The following is a 15,304-nucleotide window of genomic DNA, read 5'->3' as shown; positions in this document are numbered from 1 at the left end:
TTGCCATACTGATTTCTAAAGTGGCTGTACAAGTTGGCACTCCCACCAGCAGTGGAGAAATTTTCCCCTTTCTCCACATTCTCTCCGGCATTAACTGTCCTTGGTGTTTTTTATTTTGGCCATTTTGACAGGAGTAAGATGGTATCTCAGAGTTGTTTTGATTTGCATTTCCCTGATGGCTAAGGATGCTGAACATTTTTCTTATGTGTCTTTCAGATTTTAGATTCCTCTATGGAGAATTGTCTATGTAGTTCTGTACCCCACTTTTCAATTAGATTTTTTGGTGTTTTGGAGAATAGCTTCTTGAGTTCTTTGTATATTTGGAGATAAGCCATCTGTCAGATACGGGGTTGGTGAATATCTTTTCTCAATCTGTGGGCTGCCGTTTTGTCTTGTTGACTGTGTCCTTTGCCTCTCAGTTTCAGGAGGTCCCATTTATCAATTGTTGACTTCAGTGTCTGTGCTACTGGTGTAATGTTCAGGAAGCAGTCTCCTGTACCAATTCATTCAAGGGTATTTCCCACTTTGTCTTCTAATAGGTTTAGTGTGGGTGGGTTTATATTGAGGTCTTTGATCCATTTTGACTTAAGTTTTGTGCATGGTGATAGGCTTGGGTCTATCTACATGTCCACATCCAGTTATGCCAGCAGCATTTGTTGAAGATGTTCTCTTTGTTTCATCGTATAAATTTGGATTGTTTGTCAAAAATCAGATGTTGGTAGGTGTGTGGGTTAATATCAGGGTTTTCATCTCTATTCCATTCGTCTCCCGGTCTATTTTTGTCAAGCTCTATTACAGAGCTGTAGTCCTGAAAACAGCTGGTATTGACACATGATGTTTCTAACCATATTATGAGTGTTCAAAGCTATCTCTTCTAAGAAAACATGCATCAGTGTAATTGCTGGCAACATGCAATGGTGCATGCAAGGCAACATTGAAATGTTCTTAAAAAATCTTCTAAAGCAAGCATTCTTCACAGAGCAAAACATTTTTAAGTGTTCAGAGGGAAAACAAAACAAAACAAAAAAATCCCTTCAAAGGGAACACTACCTATCCACCCAATGTAAACTGGAAATGAATTCAGACTAATGAATGAGACATAAGCCGGAATAAACTATAGTTATGTGAAGGGGGGTATACATATTTTGTTAATGAAGTCACAAATGCATATCAAAAAGGCCAAAGAATAAAGCAAAATGAGTTTCCTTCCTCCTACATGTGGCTGTGCTCAGCAGAGCAATTCAAAATGACTGAGGAGCTTTTGAACACAGTACTGTGTATTGTGGTTCTCCTGAAAATTCAAACACGGAGGGCTGGGTAGGGCCCATTACCTCCACGAATTGGAGAACTATGCTAATAGGGGAAGGCATTTTGTGCTGTTTTACTAATAGTGGCTACCGTCTTTTTGATGATTACTATCTACCAAATGCTGAACAGTATATTTTATATACATTTGTCAAGTGTGACTACTATAAGTTTAGCACCAGCTTCATGAGAAAAAAGTGCATCTGTTTATCTTTTTTGACCAGAAATGAGGAGCTTTACAAAAGTTCACACAGCTGCTGTTCTCAAGGACCATAGTAGAGTTAATAGTTCATTTTTATTTGGTTCCTCCTGTTCTTCCTTAAATGAGTTTGGATGAATTCACATGGGGTTGCTGAGTTTGAATCAGGACAAACTGTATACAATTTATTTGAGAAAAGCTGTCATATTCCAAAAACAGAGCAGAGAGAGGCAATATGAGCCACAAGGAAAGCCATGGTTCTGGAGACTTGCCATTGTTGCAGGGTGAAGAAAATAGTCAGGAAAATGTATGTGTCATACAGTGCACTGGGGCAGAGGTGTCTAGCCTTAGTTGTTGCGTTTGGCAAGAGACTCTATAAGCAGTAACTTCATTGTAGACAGAAGTTTCTGTCCTACCTGGTCCAGCAGCTGTTTAATCACAAATAAACATACAGAGGATTATATTAATTATAAAGTGTTTGACTGATTTCTAAGGCTTCTTATGGGCTAGCTCTTTCTTAATTATGAAACCATTTTTATTAATCTGTGAATCTTTATGTAGTCTTGGCTTACTGGTGATGCCTGGGCTTCTTGCTTCCTCAAGGGCTACATGGTGTCTGCCTGATTCCACCTACTCCCTTTCTCTATCCCTGTTGGCATTTTCCACCTGACAAAATCCTTCCTGTCCATTGGTTGAAACAGCTTTATCCATCAACTAATAGAGAAACATATATTCACAGCATACATCACCCCCTTTCTTCTGTCTAAATAAAATGGAAGGTTTTAACTTTAATGTAGTAATATATATAATATATATATATATATATATATATATATATATATATAACAGTTATCAATTAGGAAGTATAGTTATAATATTTAGCCCATTCACATTTGGCAAAATTTAAAGAAAATATTCTATCATCTATCCTATCTCTGTAAATTTAAAATTTTACATGCAACTTATCTGTTATCATAACTAAGAAACCATAACCACAATTATCTTTCTTCAACTCTATCAAAGACAACAAAAGGATAATATATAAACTCTAGACCTGACAGGAAACATCTTGCTGCCTGGATAGTCACCCAAAGTTACTCTGTAAGTTGGGGGATCCCACTTCAGCCTATATGTCCAGGATGTCCGGCAGATGTTTTGATGAAGCAGGAACCTTGAAGGAACATCCTGTCCCTTGGCAAGTTTAGCAGTTAATTTTCTTTGTAACCTGTTTGCCCAGTTTGGACAGCATGCTAAATGTCAGCAGTAGAGGCAAGGGCAGTTCTTGGCAAGTTTTGCCACATTGAAGGCAAACTTCATAACAAGTTTCTTTGATGTCCATCTTTCTCTCTGACATAATTGTTGTTGCCAGGAGCAGTTGTGTCTCATTGTGATGAAACATCCTAACAAGCCATTTTAAATGCTGTATTCTGTGGGTCTTTGAAAGGTTTTGAAGAATATCTATCCAGTTGAAATATATCTCTTTATATCTAGCAAGCCTAACTAATGTAAATATAAGTTTTGACTACTATAAGTGACTATATATAATCTGTATTTAATTATACATTACATTTTAAAAGAGCTATATAAACACAATTCCTAAACAAGAGTAGAAACATACATACAACAAAATTGACCTTATGTTTATACCAATAAGCCAAAATCCATACCAATGCAAAGTATTCATTTCTATATTATATTCCCTTTTTTCTTTAGGGAGATTGTCTGTGATAATTAACCATTTATAACAAATCCCATTTAAATGAAAACAAACATTTATAAAAATATTTGTGAATTTGGTCTCTCCATAATGCTTCCTGCTGTTTGAGGGCACTGTCAGTCCCAAAGGGATCCTGAGAAAACCTAGAACCCTGGACAAATCCTGATTGTAGTAGTCTGTGAGGCTGCATGGTCTCAGCATTTATGATAAAATTTTAGAAGCTGGTGATCCTACCTCAGTGGGAAAACTATTCAAAGACAACATAGTATCATACAATATTCAGACTCTCTGTCTATTTTCCATCTTTATGTGGCTTTTTTATTACTCTTTTTCTTTTATATATTTTAATTTTTCTGGAATTTTTGAGACATGGTTTCTGTATATCCTTGTCTGTATGAGAGCTCACTCTGTAGATAGGCTGGCTTTGAAATCACAGCAATTTGCCTTCCTTTGCCTCCTCCTGAATGCTGGGATTAAAGTAGTGTGCCACTATACCCAGCTACTTTCTTTTTTATAGACTTTCCCCATCCTTTTTCTTTTCTCTTCCAAGTCTACACATATTTTCAAACATACTATCAACCATATAAAGGGCTTTTCCCTCTAAATCTGTCTTTACTGTGTGTCTATATCTTTTCCCGAACACAGGAGTCTTTATTCTGCTAAACTGCATGGCTGGATTAAAGTGGAGGGTTTGGCTGCTGGCTCCAGCCATGTAGGCTTTCCAGCGTGACTGGGTATATTACTGCCAGCTCTGGAAGCTCTGCTCACCACCTTGACCCTGGTCTATGCCACCATCAAACAGCTTGTAGCATACTGCCAACCTCTTCGCCTGTATGAGTAAAGGCTAAATTTGCTATGCAGCATGCTGTGCTCAAGCCCAAATGCCACAGCATCTCTGCACCATGGCCTGCATGTGACTGTGAGACTAGGAAGCCCAGAGCAACTCAGTTTCTATGCATACAGAACCATTTTTTTAAGATTTTGTGGTGTTTTATGTGGAAATTCTTGCCGTACTTTGGATGCCACATGTAGATGAAGGATTCTATTCTGCTTGGTTCTGCAGCCCTTTAGTCTCAAATAAACTCACAAAGGCTTATATTAATTATAAACTGTTTAGCCTATGACTCGGGCTTCTTATTGGCTAGCTCTCTCTTAATTATTAACCCATTTCTATTAATCTGTTTATCTCCACATGGTCTTGGCTTACCAGTGGTGCTTAAGGCTCTTGCTTCCTAGGCAGCTACATGGCATCTCCCTGACTCTGCCAACTACCTTTCTCTGTCCCTGTTTGGATTTCCTGCCTGGTTAAATCCTGCCTGTCCATTGGCAGAAACAGCTGTATTCATCAACCAATAAGAGAAACATATATTCGTGGCATGCAGGAGGACATCCCTGATCAGTGTATGCCACGAAAGTCAGGATTCATCAGCCAAAATCTGAAGTACAAATTATTAATAACTCATTCATTGTTCCTCCTATTTTCTTATATATCACCATCACTGTACATGGTGCTATAGATTGAAAAATACAAATTTATGAAGATAAACAATAAGAATGTGCATATTGCCACAGCCTAGTGTACTTTGAATAGCAAAAAATCTACTTACCCATTGTAATAGGAGGTATTTCTTAAGGAGTGCTTATCAGGTACCAGGGCATGTGCAAATCCTGCTGTCTGTCTATTGCCTATCAGTATCCTCTGTGACAAACAACAGCCATCTTCGACAGTTCCACTGTGTCTGCTTGCAAAATATCATCCCTGCTGGGCTTGTTGATGATAGTTACTAGAAGGTCATAAGATCCTCACCTGAGTAGCCGGTTGTAGCAGGTTTTTTTTTTTTTTTTCTTTTTCGGCTCCCAAATCTTGACACTTATTATTGGTTTTGAATGCTCTACCTTAGCTCAGACTCGTTTCTAGCTAGCTCTTATAACTTACCCGTTTCTCTTTATCTAAGTTTTGCCTCAAGGCTTTTTTACATTTCTTTCCTTCTGTGTATCTTACTTTCAGAGATTCTCATGTCTGTTTGGCTAGCAATTGCCTGGCTTCTGGTCCTGGACATGTCTCTCTCTTTCTCCCTTGTTCTCTCCTTTGATTCTTCTCCTCTCTTAGGCCTAGATTTCTCCTCTTACTTATTCTTTGTGTCAGTCAGTCCCACCTATCCCTCTCCTGCTTAGCTATTGGCCTTTCAGCTCTTTATTAGACCAGTCAGGTACCTTAGGCAGGCAAGGTGAAACAAATGTAACCCTTCTTTACATAATTAAACAAATGCAATACAAACAAATGTAACACATCTTTACAAAGTAGAAGTAAGATACTCCAGTCTAAACAAATATGGTGCATCCTTGTCTAGTTAAAAATATTATTCCACAATACCCACTCACTCCATGTTACCTATTGTAAACCATTTTACCCTGTTGCCTATGGCACTGGGGAAGGGCTAGAGTATACAGGCTGGAGAAGAAAAGGGAAACAAATGGTCCATTTATAAGGCTATGTGGAAGCCATTACCCTTGCTGGGTAAAGACTTTCAGGGCAGACTTCAGGGAGTAGCACCCCAACCATAAGTAACCCTTACCTATACTCTATAAGTAAGCAAAAGAAAATTTTTAAAAAGTTACTAGTTCCCCAGAGTACACTTAGGTGGAATAGAGCCTATGTTTGTTGTTGGGACCATAGAAGAGGGGTCGGCTTTGTTTATGACTCCCCCAGGGAAGAAAATTTGACAACAAAGTTATTCAATTATATCTCATGACTATTATTCTATTGTTATTTCTGAGTTAGATTGGTAGAGTTACATCTTCAAGATCACCTGGTGAAGCCAAGATTGGAACTTAGGTCTTACTGAAATCCAAACCAGTTCTGTTCCTTACTCCTAAGGAGAACTAACTGCCTTAGCCTCTGGACAGCTCCATAAAGAATCCTAAATGGTGGGCCACTTCAACTCTCCTTGTTTACAGCCTGATTCTCCCTCAAGATACAGCAGGTTCCTGCATGTCCACCTCTTGCAGGACACACACAGAGCTCATTCTTTCCATGACCTTTGAATTTACTGTGACCTCCTGGGACCAACCCAAAACTCACTCCCCTAACCACAGATTTATATAAATGCACACTTGTTGGCCTTTCATCATCATATTATTTATTGCATTATGACATTGTCTTCTTTATAATACTTATCATTTTCTACAGATTATCTGGGGTGTGTTTGTTCCCATGCTCCCTGTTTTCCTCTCCTAGTGGAGTCTGAGCTTTGCCTGGAACTGTCCCAATCACTTTACTTTACATTGTATGCCTGTTCTGAAAAATGACTAAATGATACAAGATCTACCCAGATTTATTCAGTGCTTGTGCTAAGTGCTTATGATACAAAGATAAATTTAGAAAAAAATTTACTCTAGAGAGGTTAGTCATCATAACTGGAGATCCAAAAGCCTCCAATAATAGGGTAATTCTGTAGACCTTGAGCCTACATGGAATTTATCTTTCAGAGACTGGAATTAAATTTCTTTCCTTACTTTTCTCTAAGTGGCTTCCTCAGATATAGAGAACATAGAGGGTGTGGGTGACCAAAGTTAGTGATTGACATCACCTTTAAGTCTCAAATCTGCTACTTTAAAAACCTGGAGGACTTTGTTAACCTAAAATACCCCAAGATCTCAGAGAAATTCTGATTTGTTGGATCTGCAAGGTGGGGGTGGAGAGGTAAATGTTTCCCAAGCATCCCTCCATTCTCCCGGCCTCTGATACCCACCCATGTTCCAGAAGCCGCAGACATGCTGCACAGTTCAGAAGGAACTGTCTGGGCTTTGTGCTGGTGATGAATTTTAGAGAAACAGCACGTATTTGCATACTTGCATAACTTGAATTTCAAAGTCAAGAGTACTTTTTAAAAATCAAAGTAAGAAGTTGAAGTTTGTGCCTTTTGAAATCACATCTCCAGACATTGATTTAGCTTTGGTTTATAAATCCTTCCTACCGAACAGCACAAGGTGCTTTATAAACATTAACCATGGGAGAAACATGAATCTTGACGAAAGCACTGTCAACTAGATAAAATGTTTTTAGTAAATGAAAAAATGTAATTCAGCCTTTCAAATTGAATTTCAAATGATATTTTCTGCTCTGGTGGTGTGTACATCTGCTACTGCCTCGTGGGTTCTGAGTGCTTTCCTTGCACTTGGATGGTCTCTCACACACCTACAGAGGAATCCGTAGCTCCCCTGAGATGAAGCCACACTTAGGATGGAGGCAGTTCAAGAGTCCTGTTACTATCTCCCCACCACCCTCCACCTTAAAAGCACCTAAGTTTATATGCCTTGCTGGTTGTCTCCAATCTTCCTGATTGAATTTTGAATTGAGGCCAACATCTATCCCCTGCTCTCTCACAATCTGTTGAACATCTTAAATTTTATGGACTTCAAACACTTGGAATTTTGATTAAGTATATGAAATGGGGATTTTCTCCTTGCTCCCTCTGAAGTTCTTCTATTTCATGAAGTTTCTCTACACAAACTATATAAAGCCATGCCCATGCCTAGGTGCCTTATGTTACTTGTTATTTCTACCAGTTCACATACCCTTATTATATATTATTATTGTATAGAACTTAATTTAGACATCTCTTTAAAATAATCTCAGAAAATTACTTTAGAAGATTCGTTGAACAAAGTTGTTAGATATTCAGGGGTCTTCTTGTTGCACAGGTTTTAGCCATGTGAGACTGGTTTAAAGGACTCAGTTTTAATCTAGAAATTCAAGCATTCAGTTGTCTCCCTATGATCTCAAAGTCTCTGGGAATATTTGATATGAAAAAGATAGGATAAAAAACAAGCATCTTCCATAACAAATTTTTGCAAAAAAAAAAAAAATACATCCCTTGCATCCTTACTTTGCAAATGCCCAATTTAGGTTGTTCTCTTAGCATCTATGATGGTGTGGGTTGTAGGCTGGTAATCCTTTTCTCTATGTCTAGAATCCATATATGAGTGAGGATATACCATGTTTGTCTTTTTTGTGACTGGGTTACCTCGCTCAGAATGGTTTCTTCTAGTTCCAGTTGTTCTCTTTTTGATATAACTCGGTATGGAGTCTTTGTGAAACACATTTTGTATCCTACAAAATTAAGAATCAGCCAGCTTCCAGTACATAGGAAAATTACACTGAAATCCCCAAATGTATAATATGCCCAAACATATTATGTAAGGAAGTGGGTCTCCTTTGCAGCAGATGGTAACATCGGCTGCCCCACTAAGAGGAGCACTGCTCAGGAAGCTGGTGACTGCTGGAGCATTGCCTTACATGCTCCCACAAAGAGACCTAGGAGAGCTTCATTATTGATTCTCTGGTCAGAAAGCTGAGTAGTCCCACAACCTTATTTCATGCCAGACTTGCTAACCTGTTTGAACTGATCAAAAGAAGGGAATGTTGAAGTATGGCTTCCTGACATGAAATACTATGTAAAAACAAATACATAGAAGAAGTAACATTATTAAACATTTGTTATATAATCAACATACTTCAAGAATATCAAGAAGAAAAATGATGCTTTTAAAATGTCTTATTTATGTGATAATATTGATAAAGTTTTTTTTCCTTTTACAGAGACATATGAGTCACTCAACAAGTATGAACTTATGCCAAGTGACTCCTAATTTCAAATTTATTTTAAGGAAATGAATCCAGGAAAACAAGTTAAATTTGTTAGCAGAGGAGTATCTGAAATACATCCATGAGAAGAAAGATATTTTTTGAGGCTATCGCTGTCAACATTATTTAACACTAAGCTGAATATATGTGCAAAATCTTAACATTGGCTAATTTGACAGGTGGAATCATGTGTAATTTTAATTTTATGTTTAGTGGCTTTCCTATTATGTTTAGCCTTCATTTTTTGCCTTCATGTTAATTGGAAAAGAGCATGTGCGTAAAGTGACTCTAAACATGATCTTTGGATAGCCCTTTGTGTCACGCACTGTGGTATTGACCTTGCTTGTCTCAGCATCTCCCCTTTTCCAAAAGTTAACTTTTATGACCTCTTCCTCTGGTAATCTGGCAGCCTGACTCCAGCTTCTCCTTCACCATGCAATGTACTCCTCCTCTATTCCAGTTTTAAAAGAAACTTACTCTGCTTTTGGATAGGGTCTTATTCTGTAGCTCAGACTAGCCTCAAACTCAGCATTCTTGTTCCTCAGCCTCTTAAATTTAGGAATTACAGGTGTGCTTACCCTGTCCTGCAAAGTGCCTCCTGAAATTCTGATGCCCATTCCCTAATCACCCAATCAGTACACCTCTTCTATTGCTTAGTAGAAGACAATAAAGTAAAAGCATTTGTATAGTTTCTATTCTCTAAATGTGAGGGCTTCTGATTCCTCATTTTCTAATTGGCACTCTTCTAAGTATTTGTTTTAAAATAATTGACTTTTCAATTGTCTTGAAAATGGTTATGTTTTCCAGAAACTATGTCTCTATACTGCAAATTGAAATAAATACAACTGACATAAAACAAGGATTCTAAATTCCTTGTAAGTTTTTGTGTTGAAGGCATATATCCCAGTAAAAAAAAAAAAGCTCTAAACTGTTTTGCCCCTTAGTATAATAGAAAGTGAAGGAAAGAAGAAAGAAAGAAAGAAAGAAAGAAAGAGAGAGAGAGAGAGAGAGAGAGAGAGAGAGAGAGAGAGAACTGGAAAGAAAAACTCAGCATGTGAATCAGTGTCCTTTCAGTGTCCTTTATTGGAGAACCCTTGAAAACCTACAAATCATGAATATATAATTCGTTGAAAAAAAATCTCACATGGAAGTTAACCCTGCCCATAGACTGAGCTGACACAGTGTAGACAGTCACATACTAAACATGGTTCATCAGAACTGCGCTGAGTTATAGTTCTCTCCTTCTCAAGTTGACTAGTTCAATAAAAACCTGGGCTCCATTTAAGAAGGTATCTATAAATGTTCCATGTCTAGATCCATGTTGTAAGGGAAGCCATTCGGCCTGTGGAAGGAAATTTAATGGCTCTATGTGATAATCATATTGGAAAGTTTGAAATGTGTCACATGGAATCAGAAGGATTTGGTTGGTCGATAGAAACCAGAGCTGGTATCAGTAGAGTGGGATGAATATGAGAAGCATATTTGTTTGATGTATATAAAGGGTTTCTAAAACCTAGATCAAATTAAAAGCACTACCTAAAAGCTAATGTCCAAAAATACAGACAGTGGAAAGTGATGAAACAAACATTTCCCTCCTACCTTCACTATACAATTTCATGCAAATAGCTCCACAAATACAAAGACAACCTCAGAACAGCATTCTGGGAAGGAGCCAAGAGGACCTTGGTCTTGTACCAATTCAGGAAAATTCTGGCCCCACTTTGTTGCTGAAAATTCCCTCCATCCCCTGCTGCTCTCTACGGGTAGTGGAACGCCAAAGAGAATCTATCAGGAGGCACAAACACCACAATCATTGAGATGCATTACTACTGAAGGAAGAAGGAAAGCAAGCAACAAGTCCAATAAACACAGAAAAATCTGAAGCAACAAATATAGATGAAGTATAAAATAAAACACTTGGCAAAAAAAAAAAGAAAGAAAGAAAAAAGTTGTGCAGCCATCCAGAACCACTGGACAGTAACAGCCTAGAGTAGGGAGGAGTTACAGGTGTCTTAGCCATACACATTCAGCTGTGTGGGTTTAAAATTCAGTGGACATCTTTAGTCATAGAAATTAAAGATCTAGACTGTGGTCCCCAGGAAGTAAACAATCCACATTCAAGGCCCTTTCACTACTCATTGTACCCCAACTCATTGTAGTCCTTTACTGTGTTCACTGTTGAGTAGCACTATAGGAAAGGACTACAAACTGGGTCAAGCCAGCTAAATAAAACTGAGCCTATTGGTAGAAGAAAAACAAATTTCACTCTACTACACCAGGACAAATGGTTAGCCTGGAATAACAAGTTTCCCACTAGGAAGAAAAAGACATTGTCCAGGAAGTTGTATCAGTGAAGGAGACATGGGAACTAGAACAAGGATCAGTAAGCCAAAATTAATCAGATTATAGAAGAAGCTTCCAAACTATGAGAATCATAAATCAGCCCATGAGCCTTAGGAACAGCAAGGGACTGTAGGATATGTGGAATGTAAGTAGCAGAAGCCAGAGTGGTCTTCCAGGACTGGGGACTTGAGGTTCATTTGTTTCCCACTTTGTCAAAAGTCTGTTCTGATCTTGAGTTTCCAAAAGATGACTGAACCAACGGTGCAGACCTGTATTTCAAGATCAAACACTAAGACTTTTTTCTCACAGAGTAAGTGAATACAAACTAGTATCTCAGACTACAAAATGTGAAGAGGAGAAAGCAAGCATAACATTCTGATTCTTTAAAGTAAACAGCTCCAACCCTGTCTCTTGTGATTCCCACCACAGCTAGAAATATCAAACATGAGGGGTTGCTTGCCAAATGTATTAGAAACTTAAAAATTCTTCTTTCCCCTAATCTTAAACCCAAATTATTGAGTAAGAAAAAAATTATTCTCTCATGTGACAGGGCTACCAAGAGCACCTTGTACCCAAATGCCCTAATCACAATTACATTTTTCTACTTGAGAAGCACCAGCCTTTCCCAGAGAGAATGGATGTGTCAGACTTCGTGTACTTCTGAGTCCCTAAAAATAAATTCAGAAATGAAAATCCCTGGAGATTTCAGCTCTGGAGCGGCAGGGATTCAGAAACCAGATGCTCTGCCTGCTCTTTGAAGTGGATAAAGTTGAACAAGGCCGGTTGTAGCCCTCTCAGGACAGACTGCAAGCCTCTTCATTTCACTGGTCTCTCTTTCAACCTGCTTCTCCACAGCAGGAATACTTTAGGGCTTCCTGTGCAGTTCCTTAACTCATCACCCTCTTTCAGGGACACTTGCCTAAAACACATTTTATTTAGCTGTAGGTGGTTGTGGTTGCTGTTTTTTCTCAAGTCAAGGACAGCATCATAATATGCTCCCAAAGAGAATGAATCAACACTTTACTACTTTAAGGACACTTGTCCTCTGTAAGAGCATCATACATTTTCTATGAGTCCATGGGAATCCAGAAAAAATAAATGTATGAAAGGTTTTATTGAGTATTGTTTGGAATGAAGTAAAACAGTAGACAGCAGAACACACACACACACACACACACACACACACACACACACACACACACACACGGGCATACGTAAATTGGCAAGAATATATATAAGTATACATACAGAAACCAGAGGAAGATTATATGTTCCTAGACAGTTTCTTGACTCAGAATATCTCCCTGAGCCTTAACTTGAATCTTTCAGCAAAGCAGGCTGCCAGTGAGCTCCTGGGATCACCCAGCATCACCCCACCCCTTGCTGGCTCCTGTGGATACACCCAGCTGCTATGTGGATCTCAGGATTTAAACCCAGATCTGTGAGCTGTGCAAAAGATGCTCCTGAGCTGTGTCACCAACACCAGGAACAGATTTTTAATTCTATACTTCCTACAGCAAAACAAGACTTGATGGAATCATGCTTCTTGGACAAATGATATTATGAAGCAATATATCTAGTCTCTAGGAAGCAGCTGTTCCTTTCTTGTACCTACATTATGTTAAATAAGTTTCCCAGCCTGTAAGCCCAGGTGTACTCAGTTTGTTGAAAAGAACATTGCCAACACCTAGAACACTAAGTCTCAATCCAGCCGTAAAGTCAGAAATTGTAGTGCCTAGAAACCACAAGTGCAACCATCAAATTAGTGAGGTCAGAGGAACAGCAGGAGCAGGACTGTGCCTCACCAGAAGAGAGACTTTCACTCAGTGTGAACCAGGAAGGATCAAGGAGGAGTGGGGGGTGTTTGAAATGAAGATGCTCCTGGAAGTTTACAAGGAGAAATGTAAATGACTTTCATGTTTGCAGCACCCACTGCCCAACTTTTCAGGACTTTGAGCCTCGATCGTATCAGTTTCTCCGTCTACAAAATGGGCAAAGTGGTACCTAATGCCTGCTTCTGCACAGTTAACTCCCATTGTATGACAACTGCAAGGTGCTTTCTGTGAACTCCCTGTGTTGCTTTCTGTGAAAATACCTGGTGCTTTTTAAAAACACTGGCTCTGAACTAGCCACTGTGCTATGTTTTTGGACATATTTTCTCTTATAAAAACTGTAAGGTAAGCAAAAGTCATGTATTGTAGATGAGGAAATAAAAGGAAAAAGTAAGTGGAATAATGAGAAATTGTAAAATACTATGTTCACGAGTGTACATAGTCTTGTTGTCTCTAGGATTAGTGATTTGCCACATCTGTGACCATACCATTTATTTTGCTTAGCCCAGATCAGATGGCACATCTTAATGAAAATGCTACTTATTATGTGTTCTAGTAATATTTGTAGTGGATGTAACTTTTTGCATTTAATATTATACAATATTTCTATTAGTAAATATTGAAGTTGTAGCATATACTTAAGTCTTAAATGAGGATTGCATAGTTATATTGCAACTATCCTTTAAAAATCCTTAAAAATATCATATTAATTATAATCTACACTGACAGGTAGAAGCTCATACTTGTTCTATACTTAAGAAAATACTTAGCAATAATTATTTGTCACTTTCTTCTACAGACTACTGGTTCTGAAGTCTTGTGGGATTTGGAGTTAGATGTTAACTATATGAGAATCATAATTTTGTATATTACATTATATTGTCATTTGTGTCGTATTCCCAAAGCAAATGTGGAAGAAAGCTATATAAATTTGGACAAAACTTGTACAAATTCAGAACTAGGCAACATGGAAGTATTTATTAACACAACTATTGAAGTTGTGCTTTTAGCTTAACAGATGTTGTAGAAAATGCTTGTTTGTGAAGCATCATTGCCTTACAACAGTTAACACTGAGTTGGTAAATTTCAAGTTATCTGAAGCCATTCATATCCTATAGCTGGATATGAGGAACACAGAATAGTTACTTTTAAGAACACGGCATTACTTCCTTATGTTATATATCCAACTAATTATAATACATAATACAAATCCAAAATTTCAGTGGCAATATGCAGTCTTGCTGGATGTTTTTAGTTGGTAAGTAAAAACAATGTGTTCTCATTATATTTAATTTTCCAGGAACATTTCTCTGGATTACTATAAGTGAAGAGAATTTGAAAACCATTTGTTTTTAACAAGCTTTTATTTTCACTACTTGTTCAGTTTTCAAAACTAAAGTACAAATAGTTTTTAGACACTGACTGGGGCCCACAGTTTCCTTAGCAGTCTATGTGGTATGACACACAGAACCGCAGCTGCTGATAGTGTCAGGAAAATGGCATGTGCCCCTGGCTGACACGCTGCCTGCTTGTTGTATGGAAGCCTTGCAGCCCTTATGATTGTGGAGCAGCAACTAAAACTGGGAATATTCAAAATGCTAAAGGGATGTAAAGCTGAGGAACTAGAGAGCCAACATGATTAATGGAGAGTCAGGGCAAGGGAAATAATTGGTTCCCAGTTCTGAGAATTCGTTCTTTTTGTAAGTACTGGTGAGCAGTGATGCATCTAAGATCAAACTCAGTGTTAGAATCATGAGTATGCTCTATTAGTGCTGCCAATCAGGACAAGGCCTCTCCCTGCTGTGATGTCACAGAGACAAAGCATACATCCCAAGGTGTATTCAGCCAGCACACAATCCTTGTTTCTAGTGGAAAGCATGCAGATAAAATAGTGAATGGTCTCTATCCAGCATGTGCAGAAGATAATGAGGAAAGACACCCCTCTGGCTCCTTCTAGAAAGGAAAGTTTTGGGTCTAAATGAAAATATCACTTCTTTCTCTAAAGATCATGAATTATATAAATACAAGGGCATGTGTGTCCTATGAAGATACTTTGACTTGAATACCAACACAGAATGGATTAAGAATCAAGGCTTCTGTAGGAAATCACACACCTGGGAAACAAAATAGTAGTAATACTGTGAAGAATACAAATGTGGGAAAATAGGTCATCGGGCAGCAAGAAGCTGACATTTCTTCAGTTAATGGTGCCCTCTGGGTATTGGCGAAGACAACTTCTGCAGATCTGTTGTAACTATTGA

General features: G+C 38.2%; 1 protein-coding gene across 1 annotated transcript in view; it reads left to right on the top strand.

The window, feature by feature from the left end:
* The window catches only part of Magi2 (membrane associated guanylate kinase, WW and PDZ domain containing 2), a 1,367,305-nt gene that overhangs the window by 301,381 nt on the left and 1,050,620 nt on the right, over positions 1–15,304 (top strand).

This window comes from Cricetulus griseus (assembly GCF_003668045.3).
Source record: "Cricetulus griseus strain 17A/GY chromosome 1 unlocalized genomic scaffold, alternate assembly CriGri-PICRH-1.0 chr1_0, whole genome shotgun sequence".
NCBI lineage: Eukaryota > Metazoa > Chordata > Mammalia > Rodentia > Cricetidae > Cricetulus > Cricetulus griseus.
This window is presented reverse-complemented; position numbering and strand designations above follow the sequence as displayed.